At 34.6% G+C, this 23,441-nt stretch overlaps 3 non-coding genes across 3 annotated transcripts; 2 read left to right on the forward strand and 1 right to left on the reverse strand.

The window, feature by feature from the left end:
• Nucleotides 1-6,774: 6,774 nt before the first annotated feature.
• TRNAV-CAC (transfer RNA valine (anticodon CAC)) lies at nucleotides 6,775-6,846 on the forward strand. Its single transcript has one exon. It is a non-coding gene; the product is annotated as a tRNA-Val (tRNA).
• A 530-nt stretch (nucleotides 6,847-7,376) lies between these two features.
• Nucleotides 7,377-7,448, forward strand: TRNAA-GGC (transfer RNA alanine (anticodon GGC)). Its single transcript has one exon. It is a non-coding gene; the product is annotated as a tRNA-Ala (tRNA).
• Nucleotides 7,449-13,956: 6,508 nt separating this feature from the next.
• TRNAM-CAU (transfer RNA methionine (anticodon CAU)) lies at nucleotides 13,957-14,028 on the reverse strand. Its single transcript has one exon. It is a non-coding gene; the product is annotated as a tRNA-Met (tRNA).
• Between the last annotated feature and the right edge of the window lie 9,413 nt (nucleotides 14,029-23,441).

The raw sequence follows: 23,441 nt of genomic DNA on the forward strand, positions 1-23,441 counted from the left end.
CATGCCTGAGTACGATACCACATTACCAGCTTCCAATATTATACTACATTTCCCGCCACACCACACAACAGCCTCATCTTAATGTCATGCAACATCAACATTTATATTTGGTCTCTAATGACAACCCCCCCACCACCAGCAGACCCATGCAGGCCCCCATGTCACTTACGTCACTACAGTTTCCAGGCACCACGTGGCATTTTAGTGGATGTTAATTACCACTCCTCTGACCCAGGCAGCTTTCTTACCTTCCTGTCTCACCCAGACGTTGTCTGCTGGCTCTCACTCCACAAACACACAACCTCTCCTTCCCAGACATAACACATCACAACACCTTACTCCCACCACTTTGATCTTTTTCTTCGTGACAATATATTTCTCTGCGGAGAGCGTTACGTGCTTGCCCTGCCTTTTGGCAAAATCTTGTTAGATGAACTCATGAGCATGAACTCCTCTCTCTCTCTCTCTCTCTCTCTCTCTCTCTCTCTCTCTCTCTCTCTCTCTCTCTCTCTCTCTCTCTCTCTCTCTCTCTCTCTCTCTCTCTCTCTCTCTCTCTCTCCCCAGCCAGCCACTATGAATGTAGATTGCGTGACTGAGTGAAAGCGATGAAGTTCTTGCCATATGACGGCGAGCCACTCTGCGCCCAACCCACCCACCCACCCAGCACATATCAACTTGCCTCTTGCCGGAGATATATATATATATATATATATATATATATATATATATATATATATATAGAGAGAGAGAGAGAGAGAGAGAGAGAGAGAGAGAGAGAGAACCTACCTACGAGTATTTACGGTCACAAAAAAACTCTTAAAACAAAGGCCCCGCCGGGAATCGAACCCGGACCAACTGTTTATGAGGCAGATATGCTAACCAATACACCACGGAGCCACTTGTCAGTGGCGTAAAAATCTCTTATATATTAACAAACGTGACTGAAGACTTAAAGAATCTGGTACAAACATAATGGTTATTGTGATAAATGAATTGTTTATGATGAATATGTATTGTGTTGCATTATAATGATTGTTTATAACCAAGATCTTTAAGCCTGAATCCTTAAGATTATATAAGAAATGATAAAAACGTGTTAAGAACATAAACATTTATGATTATAAAGAATAGAATGCATTATCATGCGGGTATCTAACTGAAAATGCAGTACAAGGAGCTAGTTTAAGGCAGGAGTATTATATCTTTTAACAAAATTTTTACCTCAACGTCCTTTATTTTTCATCATAATTTTTTATGTTTACTATCAAGAAATGCCTTTTACCTAACATAAAAATTCTGTATAGGTATTTGATTACTGTTCTCCAACGACGCATTGAATAACTCTTTGTTAGTGAAGTTCATTTAGTGTAATAGATCATGTATTACAAAGCTGTGTCTATCCACACAAGTGTTATACATCCCGGGCAACGATATTCTAGAGATAACGTACATATAACATATGTAAGTCTTCTATAGATATTTATAAAAAAATTTTCCTGAGTCACAAAACCTAAGACTTTCGTATCAACGTTTATCAGTTGTAAGTGATCAAGCTTTATCAAAAAGGTACAATGAAACAAGTAGACAGAATGATGAAAGATGTAACGCATCCGCTACATAATTGTTACATGTATCTTAAATCTGGTAGAAGGCTAGCTCTGCCCAAGCTGCACACTGATACATACAAAAAGTCGTTTGTACCTAAAAGCATTCTGCTTTTCAATCATCTATCATCACTATAACTTCTAGCTTTAAGTTTCATGATAACTGTAGGTGATGGTTCATGATAGGGATGGTGACAAGCTGATATCGCATGTACACAATAGCAAAGTAACATTTTATATGAAATAACCTATGCAATATTTCTTGTTAATATTTTAATTTTTTTTTTTTTTTTACAACTACTAAGGAGCTCTAAAGCCAAAACGAATTTCATTTTGTATTATATTTTGTATAACAATTTGACGAATAAAGTATCTTATTGCAAAACTGTGTCCATTGCCACAGGTGCTACTGATCCTGGGTAAAGGTATTTCACCGTCTTTGTATCGTTAACCTTTCTAGTTATAGATGTTTCATCCCTGATTCCATCCTCACAATCGATGTATGTGGTTTGTGTTGTCTTTATCCTTAACATATCATTAGTCAGTTGAAGTGGAGAACATGCTCCACAGCCTAGCCACTCTACTCTGTCTTCCACGTGCTATTCAAGAGGTGTTACCGGATTTCGCCTATAAGTGTTTACATCGGGGGTAACAAGTCACCTCCGGACGGCTTCTTTTTACTTTTGATGATTTGAAAAATTTATGAATCATATTTGGTTTTATGATGTCAATAAGATTGTTGGAAATTGTATATAATGATCTTTATCTGTCATTTGATTAACTTCAATTCATCAAAGATAAAGTTTAGATCATTGATTGTTTATCTCTCGTTGTTACTGAAGTTTTTTTTTTTATCTAACAAAATACTTTCATTTGACTCATAGAGAATATTATTAAGGAAAACATAAATAATCTTTCATTAGTTCTCATCTGTCATTTGATGAACTTTAATTCATCAAAGATAAAGTTTATGAATATTGATTGTTTATCTTTCGTTGTTACTGATGTAAGTTTTTTATCTAGCAAAATACTCTCATTTGACTCATAAAGAATATTCTTAAGAAAAACGTAAATGATTTGTCATTAGTTCTCATCACACAAAATAAAAGTCTTTTTTTTCAAAGTTTTCTCAGTGGATGATGCTAACATTTTGAAGAGTAGAAACTCATAACTTAAAATCCTTGAACCTTGTGTTAATAATAATTACATTACTTTTCTCTAAACAATACTTTTTTCAGTGTGTAAAACCCGGATAAAAAGCCTACAACATAATGACGTAATTATCTTTATGTTATTGAAGATATTACTGATTTCTACATTTATCTGCAAAATAGAAATCTTTATCTTAGATATGTTAATCTTAACGATATCACGTTACATATATTTCTGTACCTTGTGCTCCAGAAAAGTTATGAAATCTTATTCATTATCGTATCAAATGTTTACCTTGCATACGATATCCCATGTATTTTCACTAGAAGTCCACAAGTAAAATATATTTTTGCCGTATGTATTTAATGGTAATCAGTGATAGGTAGTTAGAATAAGTAAATGTGTAATACATTACTAGGGTAGTAAATCCTTCGTCCATCACAATATACCGTAAGAGTGTCTAAGGCTCACCCTAGCTGGGGTTTACATTGTAGAACAACGTAATGCTTTTTGGTCGGTTTAGGTTTCTTAATTGTTGACTACAGGGACGAGTTTATAAGGAAGTGAGGAATTTGGGAAGGGTTTATTGATGGGTGCCGGGAGTGTGGTGGTGATGAAGGATCAGAGAAAATATATCATGTCAGAGGTCAATAGATCCTGGTGCTCGACCCAGAACCTTGACTAATCGTCTATAAGAAAGTGGTTGTTTATGTTTGGCCAAGTCCCAGCTTGGCAGGGGCTCTGGTCTTATGACACACTGTTATCTGGCTTTATTTGTCATGTTTTTCTTTCCTTGGACTGAACTGATAAGAACATTAAGAGTTAGAAATTTATCTAAACACACTTTGCCATCATATGAATTTTATGTTTTGAATTTGTAAATGATTCCTAAAATGGACATAAGTCGATGTATCATTACACTTGACATATCTTTCAAGAAATTTATCACTTCATTTTTGTCAATTCAATGAATAATGGCTTGTGTCAGTGTGTCTGTCCCTCAGTATAGCAAGTCAAGCATTACTCCACCGTACAACAACTACAAGGTCACAAATGAGGGGACAAATAACATATAGGTTGGCTCACGGAAAATGCCTAATGAGCTGAGGAAAAGGAAGGACATTACATACACTGGCTTGATCAGTGAATCATTTTGTGATGGTTGTGAAATATTGGTCATGTGTAGAAGATGGTCCTTGTACATGAATCATGCTATATATTAGTTTCACAATATGTTACAATGGTGTCTTTATCTGGTGAACTGATATGTGATATAATAAATGTGATGTGTCTTGTTCTATATTTCTCTTTGAAAATGTTAACTTTAGATTTATATCAAATTTTTCCTACCTGCAATGAAATCGTGTTTGCGAGTTAAACAGAATCTTATGACATTGCAGGAAGATCTTAACAGGCTATCGTTGTACAGTGTACAATGACCAGTGATATTCACCGTAGACGTATGCAACATGTTTACACTGTGTACACATAGCAGGCAAACTACAGTATCATCTTAAGATGTGGAAATAAAACTATAAAGGCAGGAGAAGGATTTAGGTGTCATCATTAGTAGAGATGTAAAGCCAAGACAACAGTGTATTAATGTACGTAATAAGACTAACAGGCAACTTGGTGTCATGTGTTAGTAGCAAGAATGAACAGGTAATATTACAGCTATAGTTAGTCACACACCACTTACATTATGACCTACAATATTGATCACTGTATTAGAGTGTACAAACATTTCTCCACGATTATTGAGCGAAGATAACAACATTGATAGCAAGCCTCAGAATCCTCCCTTATGATGAAGATAACAAGACTTGTAATGGGCGATATGATAGAGGTTTACAACACCAGGTATGTTTACTGATGATGAAGCTACTTACATTGTGGTTGTATACACAGCTTCTCTCCTTCTCTTACCTGGATTTATCACAGTGGATGAATATCCCACTGAGTTCCATCTTGTCTTTAAGTTTCCTGGCTTGCCTCTGTGTGTGTGTGTGTGTGTGTGTACAAGTAACTAAAAAACACGATACATACACATAAGGTTAAGAAAACGGGCAAAACACATAACAGTCACAAAAGATGAGCTCACACACACACACACACACACACACACACACACACACACACACGCACACACACACAGAGCGGCGCCAGGCTGGAGGCGGGGCATCGTGACGTCACAGGCAAGTCCCTCCCCCCGCCAGATCCAAACATGTGTTGTGTCTGGTGATGGCGGTTCAAGATTTCCCACATTTATATTGATCTTTACATTATCATCCACTCCCAAAGTCACCTGGCATTCTTGTGTTTCAACAACAGACGTGATATATGCAACACCAGGCAAACATTGTACCATTATCTGATAGGTTAATTGGTGCAGAATCAAGAACCAGTGAATTTCATCGCCGCCATAAGTAAGTAAGGAAGGTGACTTTAATGATGATAAATACGACCTGGTATGGCTGTGTCTACACACTACCGCCATCTGGCCAACCTGGTACGTACGAACCTTAACCTTAAAGTGGCCTACGTAAACGCGAACTTAAAATCTATCCATTTAACTGTCATTCCTTAATTAACATTTAAACACCATCTTTTAAACGTAAACCTTCCACTTGCATTATATTAACAAGTACTCTAAGATACGTCATACAAACACAAGGTTTATAGCTGAAACTCGAACTTCTAAGCCCGTCAATTTAACACCTACTTTAGAATTAGCAAAAAAATGCGAATTTTTAACTCCGCCAAAAAGCAGCTTGTGTATGTAATGCTTCATTTAATTGAACATTTTTAAAGTCAGTTAAATTAATGGTATCCTTTGATGTTCATCATTAAAACATAAACCTATGAACTCTGTCTCTAGAACTAAGCACAAACTTTTACGTTCCATCATAGGAAAGGAAACTTGCAAAATCTATCAAAATTCGTCACATAACGCGAACTTTTCAACCCTTCCATTTACCTGGGCCACTCTTCCCTGGCTGCCATTCATATTTTGTCCTTTTAAACTATGACTTTATTACACTTTCATTCATTCATCATGACTTTATTACACTTTCATTCATTCATCATGACTTTATTACACTTTCATTCATTCATCATGACTTTATTACACTTTCATTCATTCATCATGACTTTATTACACTTTCATTCATCATTCATCAACTAGTTCGTCTCACTGATATTCCATTCATAAACTTCATTTGTGCATCTCATAGTTTGACCGCCATGTTGCATGTTTCCTTAAGGTTTATAATTCTTTGTGTATTTAATAATAGAAGATTCAGTGATATTTCTCGTGGTACTGGAGTTAGAGTTAATAACTGAGATGGCATTATAATCTCTAACTCCAGTACCACGAGAAATATCATTGAATCTTCTATCATTAAATGCACAAAGAATTATAATCTTGATATAAGTCATTGTCTATACAAATTGCATAAATTTAGTGTTGATAAAATTTGTAAGGAATTCATCTTGTCCACATAATTAGTTTATGATACGCTTGTTGTCTGTCTCGGACAATCACATGTTTACCAAATGGCGTACTAGCTACGTCTCTTCGTTGTATATCAACTGATTGTTATATGTCTCTCTTGTGTCTCCCCTGATGATGTGGTTATTACATGAAAGTGCACTTGGGAACTTGTCATGTTTCATTTTCCCCGTGGACTCAAAGGAATATACTTGATCACGCGCAAAATTGTAATCCTTTCCAATATATATGTATATATGTATATATTTATATATATATATATGTATATATATATATATATATATATATATATATATATATATATATATATATATATATATATATATATATATATATATATATATATATATATATACATATATCCTTCGGTATGTTTACTTTCGACAATGAGGAACCGAAGAATAAGCCAAGCAAGTAAATTTCGTCAAAGACATCTCTCTTTTCTAAACGCTGCCTCGCAAAGATTTTCATTAATTCAAATTGAAGAAACAGACGTATTTTTCTATTGTCTGGTTAGCTCAGTGGTAGAGCGTGAGTCTCACACACTCAAGGTCGTGGGTTCGAGACCCACACCAGACATATCTTTAGTCTTTTTCTTTTTTCATTTTGTCCGCATCACATGTGTGCAACATTCAGTATGTTCGTCCAACGTTATAGTGAAGATCTTCACAATAAATTTGGGTTTTCGACCTTATTTGAAAGGGTCAGGTCCATCAAGACGTCCTTGAAATCTTCCAGAAGCTTCTGGCGATCCTCCTCCAACTGCTGGGCACATCAGAGTTAACATGGGCCAGACATCGGTTGTGGAACGACTTAATCTGCTTCCGGTAGTTAGCAGGGATGATAATGAGGGCTCTGACCTCATACCAGGTCCGCTTAGTTCCAGTCTATTGTTTAGTTCCAGTCTATTGCTTAGTTCCAGTCTATTGCAACGAAAATAAAAAAGTAAAACTCATTTCTTCGTGGAAAATTGAGAGGAAAACACGACAGCAACATGGAGATTTACCCTGTCGTTATTTTGCCGGCTAGTTGGCAACGGTCGGTCAAACACTATTTTGCCGTGGTAATCTCAGTGCTTTATATAATACTATGTCACAAAATATGTTCTTGGGGGCGTAGCTCAGTGGTAGAGCACTCGCTTGGCATGCGAGAGGACCCGGGTTCAAACCCCGGCGCCTCCATTTTTGTTATTTGGGAAATTCATTGTTTTCAGTGTTATATATATATATATATATGTATATATGTATATATATATATATATATATATATATATATACATATATATATATATATATATATATATATATATATATATATATATATATATATATATATATATATCGTCCGATCAGGGAAGTTAAGCAACGTTGGGTCTGGTTAGTACTTGGATGGGTGACCGTCTGGGAACACCAGATGCTGTTATCCCTGGGAATAGGGAAAAAAAGAATACTTGCCTCGTATTCCCTGTGTGTCGTACACGACGACTAAAAGGGTAGGGAGCAGAAGGCCGGAAATCCTTTACTCTCATTTTCAATTTTTCAAAAGACGGAACAGAGAAGATATAAAGATATTGTAAAGATGTAACTAATATAAGATATAAGAATGAATGGAAGATACGGATGCAGCTGAAACAAGGAGCAATGAAGATTAAGGTACAATAAAAATTATTCTGTAGTGAAGATAAATGTATATGTTAAAATTTTGTATTGAACATCAAGAAGTAATGATAATGATGAGAGTGTAGTGACGATTAGAGTTTAGTTAGGGAGTGGTGACAATTGCCTTTACAATGATAATAAGGAGGTAACACAATGAGGAACACAAACTTTCCAAAGCTACGTTCAAGTCAGACTTTGAACTAAGTTCGGTAAACAGAAGGATGATGTTAAGATGAGAGTGTAGTGAAGAAGAGTATAGTGATGATAAGGATATTGTCAAGATAGGTTGTAGTGAAGATACGAATGTAGTGAAGATACGAATGTAGTAGAGATAAGGGCTATCAAAGAGTAAAGTTTATTCAAAATGTTTATGTAGTGAAGATAAGAACTACTTTTAGTAAACATTAGGGAGTGCAATGATGATGGTATGGTAGAAATAACGGTGTAGTGAAGAAGAGGGTATAGCGAAGATATCATTAAGTGAAAATAAGCTAATAGTGAAGATACACGTTGGTGAATATGAGGTAGTAGTGAACTTAACCTTGTTGACCTGATCCCCCAAATCCTCCAAACTACGTTCAAGGGCGGATCCAAAGGCAACCGAAGAGGTTATTTCTCTGTGTATTGTTAGTGGTAGTGATGGTGTGTAGGTGTGGGGTCCCGTGTAAGTACGTTGTTTGTGTGAGCGGAAAAATCTAAAGCCTTCCTTAAAACCAGCTTAGTCAAGATAAGGTCATATGAAGATGAGGTTGTAGTGAAGATTATAATAAGCCTTGCATAGTGAAGATAAAGGGATTAAGGAGAGGAGATATAGTAAAGAAGATTATAGTGAACACAAAAGGATTCAAGCTACGTGCTAGGTCAGCCTACGGGCTCAATTGAACTTATATTTTAGGTCAAAGGCATCACCAGTACACCCCGGCTAGTCTTAAAGTTTATCCGTGCACACACACACACACACACACACACACACACACACATATATATATATATATTTATATATATATATATATATATATATATATATATATATATATATATATATATATATATATATATATATATATATATATATATATATATATATATATATATTATCCCTGGGGATAGGGGAGAAAGAATACTTCCCACGTATTCCCTGCGTGTCGTAGAAGGCGACTAAAAGGGGAGGGAGCGGGTGGCTGGAAATCCTCTCCTCTCTTCTTTTTTTTTAATTTTCCAAAAGAAGGAACAGAGAAGGGGGTCAGGTGAGGATAATCCCTATAAGGCCACGTTCTCTGTTCTTAACGCTACCTCGCTAACGCGGGAAATGGCAAATAGTATGAAAGAATATATATATATATATATATATATATATATATATATATATATATATATATATATATATATATATATATATATATATATATATATATATATATATATATATATATAGATATATATATATATATATATATATATATATATATATATATATATATATATATATATATATATATATATATATATATATATATATATATATATATATATATATATATATATATATATATATATATATATATATATCTATATATATATATATATATATATATATATATATATATATATATATATATATATATATATATATATATATATATATATATATATATATTGGAAAGGAAATGCCTTGATGAATAAGTGATGCCAAGATGTGTCCTACCTCAACGATTGTTGCAGCTGTCTGGTCGACCATTTCACCAATTCCAAAACGTCATTTTAAAGAAACACATTGAATTAAAGAAACTTGCAATGGAGGAGACTTTTCGCATTACAAGAGAGAAGAAACTTGCCTTTCAAATGGCAATACCGACATATTGGAAGAACCGGATGTTGGACTATAGCTATGATAGATTAAGGAATGAAAGCAATAGGCTACAAAATGACACTAAATTGTAAGTTGGACCATCTTATTAATAACAGCGACTGGACTAAGAACACAAACCCTTCTTTTGTGATAAACCTGTCTGATAAACAACTAGATAAAGATTCCTTGTGTGCATTAGGCTATAGATTAAGTTTTGTGTGCTCTAACAGGGAAGCCATCTGTGTAGATGTCACATAGTCTTTTTGTAATTTAGAGAAATACAGTAATTTAAGTAGTGATGAAATTAATATCTGTAAGATCTAGTGTATACCGGTTTGACAAAACCAGTGAAATCTAGTTCCCCTAAAAGTTTTATAAGAGCTATTAACACCTTAAAAGAAGGCAAGGATATAAATATTACTAAAGCAGATAAGGCTAACACTTGCGATTTTAGGCAAAGTAACTATTTATCTAAATTGAATTTTCTTTTAAATGATGACACAACATATTATAAACTCAGTAAAAAAAATCCCTTAGAAGCAGTTAATTCCCATTTCAATAAAGAAATGAAGGTGCTGTTGAAAGTTAATGGTTTTCTTATCAAAGTTTGTCATCTTTGTCCCCTTCATGCCCATATATGTATGGACTTATCAAAACACATAAACAGAATTTTCCAGCAAGACCTATAGTGAGTTCAGTAGGCTCCATCACATATAGATTGTCAAAATGGTTAGTTTCTTTATCGAACCATTTAGTGGGTAAGGTGTCAAATTCTAATATCAGGAACAATATACATTTAGTCAACAAGCTAAACAATATCAATGCTAATTTTGATTTCAAACTAGTCAGCTTCGATGTTTCCTCACTTTTCACAAAAGTTCCAGTTGATGACCTTTTAGAATACTTATTTGATGTCTTGGATGATATTCACTTACCTGTTTCAAAGATTGTTTTCATTGATCTGATAAAATCATGTATAAAAGATTGTGTATTTCAATTGAAAAGAGATTATTTTGCTCAAAAATCTGGTATGGCAATGGGTAACCCTCTTTCACCTGCACTAAGTAATCTTTATATGGAATTTTTTGAAACAAAATTACTAAAGGATATTTTACCTTCTAATGCAATTTGGTTTAGGTTTGTAGATGATGTTCTTTGTGTTTGGCCAACAAATGAAAATTTACAAATATTTCTCCCCTTACTTAACAATTTAGTACCTTCCATCAAATCTGCTGTAGAAAATGAAAATAATGATATGTTACCATTTTTAGATTGCATGATCCATAGACAAGGAAACAAGTTTAAGTTTAGCATATACAGAAAACCTACCAATGTATGCTCATATATCCATTATTACTCATCTCAGCATGACAGTTAAATTATCATCATTTCAATATATACATATATATATATATATTTATATATATATATATATATATATATATATATATATATATATATATATATATATATATATATATATATATATATATATATATATATATATATATATATATATATATATATGTACATATATTATCCCTGGGGATAGGGGAGAAAGAATACTTCCAACGTATTCCCTGCGTGTCGTAGAAGGCGACTAAAAGGGAAGGAAGCGGGGGGGCTGGAAATCCTCCCCTCTCGTTTTTTTTTCTTTCTTTTTTAATTTTCCAAGAGAAGGAACAGAGAAGGGGGCCAGGTGAGGATATTCCCTCAAAGGCCCAGTCGTCTGTTCTTAACGCTACCTCGCTGTCGCGGGAAATGGCGAATAGTATGAAAAAAAAAATGTATATATATATATATATATATATATATATATATATATATATATATATATATATATATATATATATATATATATATATATATATATATATATGTGTGTGTGTGTGTGTGTATGTTTACCAAATGGCGTCCTAACTTCTCTTCAATGTATATCAACTGACTGTTATATTCCTCTCTTGTGTCTCCCATGATGATGTGATTATTACACGAAAGTGCACTTGGGAACTTTTCATGTTTCATTTTTCCCGTGGACTCGTAGGAATATATATATATATATATATATATATATATATATATATATATATATATATATATATATATATATATATATATGAAGTCTGTTGGGGATGAGAGAGCTTGGGAAGTGAGTCAGTTGTTGTTCGCTGATGATACAGCGCTGGTGGCTGATTCATGTGAGAAACTGCAGAAGCTGGTGACTGAGTTTGGTAAAGTGTGTGGAAGAAGAAAGTTAAGAGTAAATGTGAATAAGAGCAAGGTTATTAGGTACAGTAGGGTTGAGGGTCAAGTCAATTGGGAGGTGAGTTTGAATGGAGAAAAACTGGAGGAAGTGAAGTGTTTTAGATATCTGGGAGTGGATCTGTCAGCGGATGGAACCATGGAAGCGGAAGTGGATCATAGGGTGGGGGAGGGGGCGAAAATCTTGGGAGCCTTGAAGAATGTGTGGAAGTCGAGAACATTATCTCGGAAAGCAAAAATGGGTATGTTTGAAGGAATAGTGGTTCCAACAATGTTGTATGGTTGCGAGGCGTGGGCTATGGATAGAGTTGTGCGCAGGAGGATGGATGTGCTGGAAATGAGATGTTTGAGGACAATGTGTGGTGTGAGGTGGTTTGATCGAGTAAGTAACGTAAGGGTAAGAGAGATGTGTGGAAATAAAAAGAGCGTGGTTGAGAGAGCAGAAGAGGGTGTTTTGAAATGGTTTGGGCACATGGAGAGAATGAGTGAGGAGAGATTGACCAAGAGGATATATGTGTCGGAGGTGGAGGGAACGAGGAGAAGAGGGAGACCAAATTGGAGGTGGAAAGATGGAGTGAAAAAGATTTTGTGTGATCGGGGCCTGAACATGCAGGAGGGTGAAAGGAGGGCAAGAAATAGAGTGAATTGGAGTCGATGTGGTATACAGGGGTTGACGTGCTGTCAGTGGATTGAAGCAAGGGCATGTGAAGCGTCTGGGGTAAACCATGGAAAGCTGTGTAGGTATGTATATTTGCGTGTGTGGACGTGTGTATGTACAGGTGTATGGGGGGGGGGGGTTGGGCCATTTCTTTCGTCTGTTTCCTTGCGCTACCTCGCAAACGCGGGAGACAGCGACAAAGTAAAAAAAAAAAAAAAAAAAAAAAATATATATATATATATATATATATATATATATATATATATATATATATATATATATTGGAAAGGATCACAATTTTGCGCGTCATCAAGATATTCCTATAAGTCCACGGGGAAAATGAAACACGATAAGTTCCCGAGTGCACTTTCGTGTAAAACTCACACCATCAGGGGAGACAAAAGAGAGAAATATAACAGTCAGTTGATATACAACGAAGAGACGTAGCTAGGACGCCATTTGGTAAACATGTGATTGACCAAGACAGAGAACGAGCGTATCATAAACTTATCATTTTACAAATTTTATCAACACTAAAGTTATCTAATTTGTACAGACCATCACTGATATTGAGATTATAATTCTTTGTGTATTTAATAATAGAAGATTACTTCAGCTCTATTACCACTAGAAATATCATTGGATCTTCTATCATTAAATACACAAAGAATTATAATCCTATCATTAGTGATGGTCTATACAAATTAGATAACTTTATTCTGCACATTAGCCTTCTATTAACCCCGTTATCGCTGTCGTTTATCCGTTTATTTCTGGCATTTTCCTCAAAGTATACCTGACTTTATAAGACATTTTTCTAAACGAATTTTGGAAGTATTTATGGTTTTAGCATTCACTACGTCTGACGGTAACTCATTCCAGTGTTAAACCACACCTATAGGAAAAGAAACTTTATCCCACGTCCGTACTACATCATTTAGCTTTGAGTTTTATTCCATTTGTCCTGGTAACCGCATTTTCTTGTATTTCGAAAAGATGCTCGAGGTTTACTTTATTGAACTTATTCAGAATTTTGAACACTTGGATTAAGTCACTGCGAAGTCAACGTGTCTTAAGGGAGAAGAGATCCAATCATTATGGCCTCTCTTCGTATACCAGATTTCTAAAGGATGAATTCCAGATTTCTTCAACTTACCTGTCGGCTGATAGAGAGAGAGAGAGAGAGAGAGAGAGAGAGAGAGAGAGAGAGAGAGAGAGCCTACCTACGAGTATTTACGATCACAAAAAAATACTGAAAACAAAGGCCCCGCCGGGAATCGAACCCGGACCAACTGTTTATGAGGCAGATGTGCTAACCACTACACCACGGAGCCACTTGTCAGTGGCGGAAAAATCTCTTATATATTAACAAACGTGACTGAGGACTTAAAGAATCTGGTACAAACATAATGGTTATTGTGATAGATTATTAGTTTATGATAAATATGTATTGTGTTGCATTATAATGGTTGTTCATAACCAAGATCTTTAAGCCTGAATCCTTAAGATTATATAAGATATAATAAAAACATGTTAGAAACATAAGAATTTGATTTTAAAGAACAGAACACATTGTCATGTGGGTATCTAAGTGAAAATGCAATACAAGGAGTTAGTTTAAGGCAGGAGTATTCTATCTTTGAACAAAATATCTACATCTACGTCCCTGATCTTTCATCATCATTTCTTATGTTTACTATCAAGAAATGTCTTTTATCTAACATAAGAATTCTGTATAGGTATTTGATTAATGTTCCCAACGACGCGTTGTATAACTCTTCGTTACTGAAGTTCATTTCGTGTAATAGATCATGTATTACAAAGTTGTGTCTATCCACACAGGTGTCACACGTCCCAGGTAAAGATATACTCTAGAGATAGTGTATATCTAACATATATATGTGTTTTATAAATATTTTTAAAAAGTTTTCCTGAAGGATAATACCTAAGACTTTCGTATTTAGTTGATCAGTTGTAAGTGATCAAGCATTACAAAGGTGTGTCCATTGCCACAGGTGCTACTGATCCCGGGTAAAGGTATTTCACCATCTTTGTATCTTTAACCTTTCTAGTTATAGATGTTTCATCCCTGATTCCATCCTCACAATCGATGTATGTGGTTTGTGTTGTCTTAACATATCATTAGTCAGTTGAAGTGGAGAACATGCTTCTGAGCCTAGCCACTCTACTCTGTCTTCCACATGATATTCAAGAGGTGTTACCGGATTCCGCCGATACTGTATGTGCTTACGTCATGAGAGGGCTTCTTTTTTATAACTTTTGATGATTTATATTGTTTGGGTTATGTATTTGGTTTTGTGATGTTAATAAAATTGTTGAAATTCACATATCATATTCTTTATTTGTCATTTAATGAACTCTAGTTTATCAAACTTGATTGTTTTATATCAGTATACATTTTCACTGAAAAATACTTTAGTTTTATTCATAAATAATATTTCTAAGTAACACGCGGATAGTTTTTTCATTAGTGTTCATCACAGTAAAATAAACAGGTCTATTTTTCAAAGTATACATAAAGGATCGTGCTAAAGTTTTGAAGAATATAAACTCATAACTTCTGTAAACCTTGTGCTGATAATAACTACATTACTTTTCTGTAGGCAATATCGTTTTAATGAGTAAAAGCCGGATGAAAACCTTGTAATATAAAATTTGATGGTATTATTTTTGGTTGTTGAAGATATTACTGATTTCTACATGTAAAACATTTATGTTATCTGCAAAATAGAAATCTTTGTGTTAGATATGTTAATTTTATCGGTTTCACGTTACATACATTTCTATACCCTGTGCTCCAGAAAAGTTATGGGATTTTATTCATTATCGTATTAGATAATTTGCTTAAATACAATGTCCCACGTACTTTCTATAGAAATCCGGTAGCAATATACATTTTACATCTGGATTTTATGACAATCAATGATAGGTTCTCAGACTCAGTAAAGGTGTAATTATTTTTCTTGTATTGAGTCAAGTTTTCGTCCATCACAAAATACCGTAATGCTGTCTAAGGTTCTCTCTTGGGTCTACATTGCTGAACAACGTCAGTGTACAATGGCCAGTGATATTCACCGTAGACATATGTTTACACTGTGTACACATAGCAGGCAAACTACAGTATCATCTTAAGATGTGGAAATAAAACAATCAAGGCAGGAGAAGGATTTAGGTGTCATCATTAGTAGAGATGTAAAGCCAAGACAACAGTGTTTTAATGTACGTAATAAGACTAACAGGCAACTTGGTGTCATGTGTTAGTAGCAAGAATGAACAGGTAATATTACAGCTATAGTTAGTCACACACCACTTACATTATGACCTACAATATTGATCACTGTATTACAGTATGCATATCATTTCCTTGATACCAGGCATTAGAATCCTTCCAAATGAACACATTAAGATCATGAGAGTCTTTCACAGGTGGCAGGCAGGGTTAGTTATGTAAGAGGTATGTTTACTGATGTAATCTGTACCTTTACCTGGAATATCATCAACTTCTCAACTGTAATACGTATAAACTTAGGTCAGTACAGTATATTGTTAAAGAACAACACCATTAGTTATGGGAAGTAAAACTATATCTCTTCATCTGAAATTGGATTACTACCAGTTATTGTATCAGATGGGCAATGCCTGGAAGACAACAGCCGATGTGCTTCCAGAATATATTTTCACAGAAACTACATAGTGAGGATAATTTTGTAGCTATAGCTTTAGAATAATTCAAAAAAGAAAAAGTTACATGAAGCATAAAAACGGTCTTAGAAAAGGAGAGTTGCAAGTGTAGCAGCAGCAGGTGGAGAAGATCTTGGTCAAGATGTTATAACCGGCAGGTCATGATGCGGCCCATCATCTACAAGTGGTACACACACCATCCCTAGACCACACTTACACTACACTTGACCCAGCCTTGTGGCACCCGCGCCAGCCAGGTACTCACTGGGAGTCAACATTATATCCTGACAACAAACTTGGACCTACAACTAAACACAACTTATAAATAATAACCCAGCTGGCTAGATTGACAACCATCATGGCGGCCCGCCAGACATCTGTATATCTCAATCTTTCCTTCATTTATTCTCTTAACTTTTTCATGTCATATCATAACTCCTCTGTTCATCAACATCTTTACGTCATCTCATAGAAAGGGATATTTACACAGTAAGAGTGTATGTGGCACTCAATCTCTCTTGGTATTTCTTCACACAAGTCTCTTTTCCAAGTTCACTTCCTCTCGCCACCTCTTCTCCCCGACATTGTTTCCTCTTTTTCGAAAACCTCTTCAGATCTTCACTGTCGTCTCCACAAGATGGTGATCAAACATCACACCAGCAGCCCCTTTCAGCATATTTACACCCAAAAGTCTTTCTTTTACACGCCTTTCAATTAACATGTAATCCAGTCATGCCCGCTGACCATCTCTCCTACTTACATACGTATATTTGTGTATATCACATTTTACAAACCAGGTATTCCCGGTCACCAGTCCTTTACACACACACAACACAAGTTGTTCACCATTTCCATGCGTCTCAGTTATACCCTCCACTGCCACATTACTTACCTTCGCATTTAAATCACCATCACTAATACCTGGTCTCTTACATCATAACTGCTGACACACACACTCGCTTGCTCCCAAAATACTTGCCTCTGTTCTTGACTCTAACTCGCTACCTCGCTAATTCATCGTCAAGATCTTTACTATAACGTTGGATGAACATACTGAATGTTGGAGATTCGAACCCATGACCTTGATCTTTGAGACTCAGGCTCGGTGATAATGTGTACCACACCTGCCAGTGAATTCCAATACTTAGTCACCTAAATCTTAAGACCACACATGTACATACTAAACTCTAGATAAAAATATGGTCAACGAAAGATATTTCATATATCTGGTTTTAAAACTGATAAGATCAGGAAATAAGATTTAATCATTATCATTATCGGACGATTATAATGCCCAACAACACACGTTAGGTACACAACACACTCCCTACTAACCTACAAGTTAAATGACAATCCATACCATATCTAACTTCCCACTTGATAACCAGCATATTGTATCCTTCAGTAGCAGATATATTATACTTAATGATAATAATAATCATAATGATTATAATAATGATAACAATGATACTAATGATAATAATATTGATAATAATAATAGTAATGATGATGATAATAATGATACATAATGATAATGATAATGCCAATAATGGTGATGAAAATAATAATAATAATGATAATAATAATAATAATAATAATAATAATAATAATAATAATAATGACAATAATGATAATAATAATGATAATAATGATAATAATGATACTGATGATAATAATGATGATAATAGTGATAATAGTAATAGTAATAATATAATTATAATAAATATCACTGTACTATAATAATGATAATAACGGGTAAAACATTCAATACAGTTGCGTCTTCCTAATATAACAAGACAATATGGTCTAAATATACCACATACCGGTGTTACACTGAGTTAAAAGAATTAAACTCCATGAACCATGATTTTGTCTTGATCTGTCCTTGTAACAGTATTTTGAACCTATACTCATCTTGGTGTATATTGTTTAGTTTTCGTAACCATTACATGAATAAAAGTCAACATGTTTTCAGGAAAAAATAAGTTTTTCCAATTTTATGTTTTTCATTTACCATTGGATGGAAGGATCCCAGGGATTAGTGTATATCTTGTGTCCCAACCAACCTTGCTCTGTTGGTTCCTGCTGTCTCTGGGTTAGTCTTGTTTTATGGAAAAATGAAAGATAAATGATTATCAGGAGCGGGACTCGAACCCAGGCCCAGAAGACCGGACAATGATTTGAAAGCAGCGCCTTAAACCACCCGGCCATCCTGCCAGGAGAAAATAAATTTGGAAGTTCTCTCTAACTTACTAAACTGAACAAATTCCAGGAGCAAATGTATAGTATATACTTATAAGGTTAAGAGACGGGACAACACGAGTGTATAACTCTCTCCCATAATGCACAAATAGTAAACACACACACACACACACACACACACACACACACACAGAGCGGCGCCAGGCTGGAGGCGGGGCATCGTGACGTCACAGGCAAGTCCCTCCCCCCGCCAGATCCAAACATGTGTTGTGTCTGGTGATGGCGGTTCAAGATTTCCCACATTTATATTGATCTTTACATTATCATCCACTCCCAAAGTCACCTGGCATTCTTGTGTTTCAACAACAGACGTGATATATGCAACACCAGGCAAACATTGTACCATTATCTGATAGGTTAATTGGTGCAGAATCAAGAACCAGTGAATTTCATCGCCGCCATAAGTAAGTAAGGAAGGTGACTTTAATGATGATAAATACGACCTGGTATGGCTGTGTCTACACACTACCGCCATCTGGTCAACCTGGTACGTACGAACCTTAACCTTAAAGTGGCCCACGTAAAACGCGAACTTAAAATCTATCCATTTAACTGTCATTCATTAATTAACATTTAAACACCATCTTTTAAACGTAAACCTTCCACTTGCATTATATTAACAAGTACTCTAAGATACGTCATACAAACACAAGGTTTAAAGCTGAAACTCGAACTTTTAAGTCCGTCAATTTAACACCTACTTTAGAATTAGCAAAAAATGCGAATTTTTAACTCCGCCAAAAAGCAGCTTGTGTATGTAATGCTTCATTCAATTGAACATTTTTAAAGTCAGTTAAATTAATGGTATCCTTTGATGTTCATCATTAAAACATAAACCTATGAACTCTGTCTCTAGAACTAAGCACAAACTTTTACGTTCCATCATAGGAAAGGAAACTTGCAAAATCTATTAAAATTCGTCACATAACGCGAACTTTTCAACCCTTCCATTTACATGGGCCACTCTTCCCTGGCTGCCATTCATATTTTGTCCTTTTAAACTGTGACTTTATTACACTTCCATTCATTCATCATGACTTTATTACACTTTCGTTCATTCATCATGACTTTATTACGCTTTCATTCATTCATCATGACTTTATTACACTTTCATTCATTCATCATGACTTTATTACACTTTCGTTCATTCATCATGACTTTATTACACTTCCATTCATTCATCATGACTTTATTACGCTTTCATTCATTCATCATGACTTTATTACACTTTCATTCATTCATCATGACTTTATTACACTTTCATTCATTCATCATGACTTTATTACACTTTCGTTCATTCATCATGACTTTATTACGCTTTCATTCATTCATCATGACTTTATTACACTTTCATTTATTCATCATGACTTTATTACGCTTTCATTCATTCATCATGACTTTATTACACTTTCATTCATTCATCATGACTTTATTACACTTTCATTCATTCATCATGACTTTATTACACTTTCATTCATTCATCATGACTTTATTACACTTTCATTCATTCATCATGACTTTATTACACTTTCATTCATTCATCATGACTTTATTACACTTTCATTCATTCATCATGACTTTATTACACTTTCATTTATTCATCATGACTTTATTACGCTTTCATTCATTCATCATGACTTTATTACACTTTCATTCATTCATCATGACTTTATTACACTTTCATTCATTTATCATGACTTTATTACACTTTCATTCATTCATCATGACTTTATTACACTTTCATTCATTCATCATGACTTTATTACACTTTCATTCATTCATCATGACTTTATTACACTTTCATTCATTCATCATGACTTTATTACACTTTCATTCATTCATCATGACTTTATTACACTTTCATTCATTCATCATGACTTTATTACACTTTCATTCATTCATCATGACTTTATTACACTTTCATTTATTCATCATGACTTTATTACGCTTTCATTCATTCATCATGACTTTATTACACTTTCATTCATTCATCATGACTTTATTACACTTTCATTCATTTATCATGACTTTATTACACTTTCATTCATTCATCATGACTTTATTACACTTTCATTCATTCATCATGACTTTATTACACTTTCATTCATTCATCATGACTTTATTACACTTTCATTCATTCATCATGACGTTATTACACTTTCATACATTCATCATGACTTTATTACGCTTTCATTCATTCATCATGACTTTATTACACTTTCGTTCATTCATCATGACTTTATTACACTTCCATTCATTCATCATGACTTTATTACGCTTTCATTCATTCATCATGACTTTATTACACTTTCATTCATTCATCATGACTTTATTACACTTTCATTCATTCATCATGACTTTATTACGCTTTCATTCATTCATCATGACTTTATTACACTTTCATTCATTCATCATGACTTTATTACACTTTCATTCATTCATCATGACTTTATTACACTTTCATTCATTCATCATGACTTTATTACACTTTCGTTCATTCATCATGACTTTATTACACTTTCATTCATTCATCATGACTTTATTACACTTTCATTCATCATTCATCAACTAGTTCGTCTCACTGATATTCCATTCATAAACTTCATTTGTGCATCTCATAGTTTGACCGCCATGTTGCATGTTTCCTTAAGGTTTATAATTCTTTGTGTATTTAATAATAGAAGATTCAGTGATATTTCTCGTGGTACTGGAGTTAGAGTTAATAACTGAGATGGCATTATAATCTCTAACTCCAGTACCACGAGAAATATCATTGAATCTTCTATCATTAAATGCACAAAGAATTATAATCTTGATATAAGTGATTGTCTATACAAATTGCATAAATTTAGTGTTGATAAAATTTGTAAGGAATTCATCTTGTCCACATTAGTTTTTGATCGCTTGTTGTCTGTCTCGGACAATCACATGTTTACCAAATGGCGTACTAGCTACGTCTCTTCGTTGTATATCAACTGAGTGTTATATTTCTCTCTTGTGTCTCCCCTGATGATGTGGTTATTACATGAAAGCTGCACTTGGGAACTTGGCATGTTTCATTTTCCCCGTGGACTCATAGGAATATACTTGATCACGCGCAAAATTGTGATCCTTTCCAATATATATATATATATATATATATATATATATATTTTTTTTTTTTTTTTGCTTTGTCGCTGTCTCCCGCGTTTCCGAGGTAGCGATATATATATATATATATATATATATATATATATATATATATATATATATATATATATATATATATATATATATTTATATATATATATATATATATATATATATATATATATATTTTTTTTTTTTTTCTTTTTTTTTGCTTTGTCGCTGTCTCCCGCGTTTGCGAGGTAGCGCAAGGAAACAGACGAAAGAAATAGCCCAACCCACCCCCATACACATGTATATACATACGTCCACACACGCAAATATACATACCTACACAGCTTTCCATGGTTTACCCCAGACGCTTCACATGCCTTGATTCAATCCACTGACAGCACGTCAACCCCGGTATACCACATCGCTCCAATTCACTCTATTCCTTGCCCTCCTTTCACCCTCCTGCATGTTCAGGCCCCGATCACACAAAATCTTTTTCACTCCATCTTTCCACCTCCAATTTGGTCTCCCTCTTCTCCTCGTTCCCTCCACCTCCGACACATATATCCTCTTGTTCAATCTTTCCTCACTCATTCTCTCCATGTGACCAAACCATTTCAAAACACCCTCTTCTGCTCTCTCAACCACGCTCTTTTTATTTCCACACATCTCTCTTACCCTTACGTTACTTACTCGATCAAACCACCTCACACCACACATTGTCCTCAAACATCTCATTTCCAGCACATCCATCCTCCTGCGCACAACTCTATTCATAGTCCACGCCTCGCAACCATACAACATTGTTGGAACCACTATTCCTTCAAACATACCCATTTTTGCTTTCCGAGATAATGTTCTCGACTTCCACACATTCTTCAAGGCTCCCAGAATTTTCGCCCCCTCCCCCACCCTATGATCCACTTCCGCTTCCATGGTTCCATCCGCTGCCAGATCCACTCCCAGATAACTAAAACACTTCACTTCCTCCAGTTTTTCTCCATTCAAACTCACCTCCCAATTGACTTGACCCTCAACCCTACTGTACCTAATAACCTTGCTCTTATTCACATTTACTCTTAACTTTCTTCTTTCACACACTTTACCAAACTCAGTCACCAGCTTCTGCAGTTTCTCACATGAATCAGCCACCAGCGCTGTATAATCAGCGAACAACAACTGACTCACTTCCCAAGCTCTCTCATCCCCAACAGACTTCATACTTGCCCCTCTTTCCAAAACTCTTGCATTCACCTCCCTAACAACCCCATCCATAAACAAATTAAACAACCATGGAGGCATCACACACCCCTGCCGCAAACCTACATTCACTGAGAACCAATCACTTTCCTCTCTTCCTACACGTACACATGCCTTACATCCTCGATAAAAACTTTTCACTGCTTCTAACAACTTGCATCCCACACCATATATTCTTAATATATATATATATATATATATATATATATATATATATATATATATATATATATATATATATATATATATATATATATCCTTCAGTATGTTAACTTTCGATAATGAGGGACATAAGAAGGAGCCAAGACAAGTAAATTTCGTCAAAAACATCTCTCTTTTCTAAACGCTGCCTCGCAAAGATTTTCATTAATTCAAATTGAAGAAACAGACGTATTTTTCTATT

The sequence above is a fragment of the Panulirus ornatus genome, chromosome 42, assembly GCF_036320965.1.
Source record: "Panulirus ornatus isolate Po-2019 chromosome 42, ASM3632096v1, whole genome shotgun sequence".
Taxonomy (NCBI): Eukaryota; Metazoa; Arthropoda; class Malacostraca; order Decapoda; family Palinuridae; genus Panulirus; species Panulirus ornatus.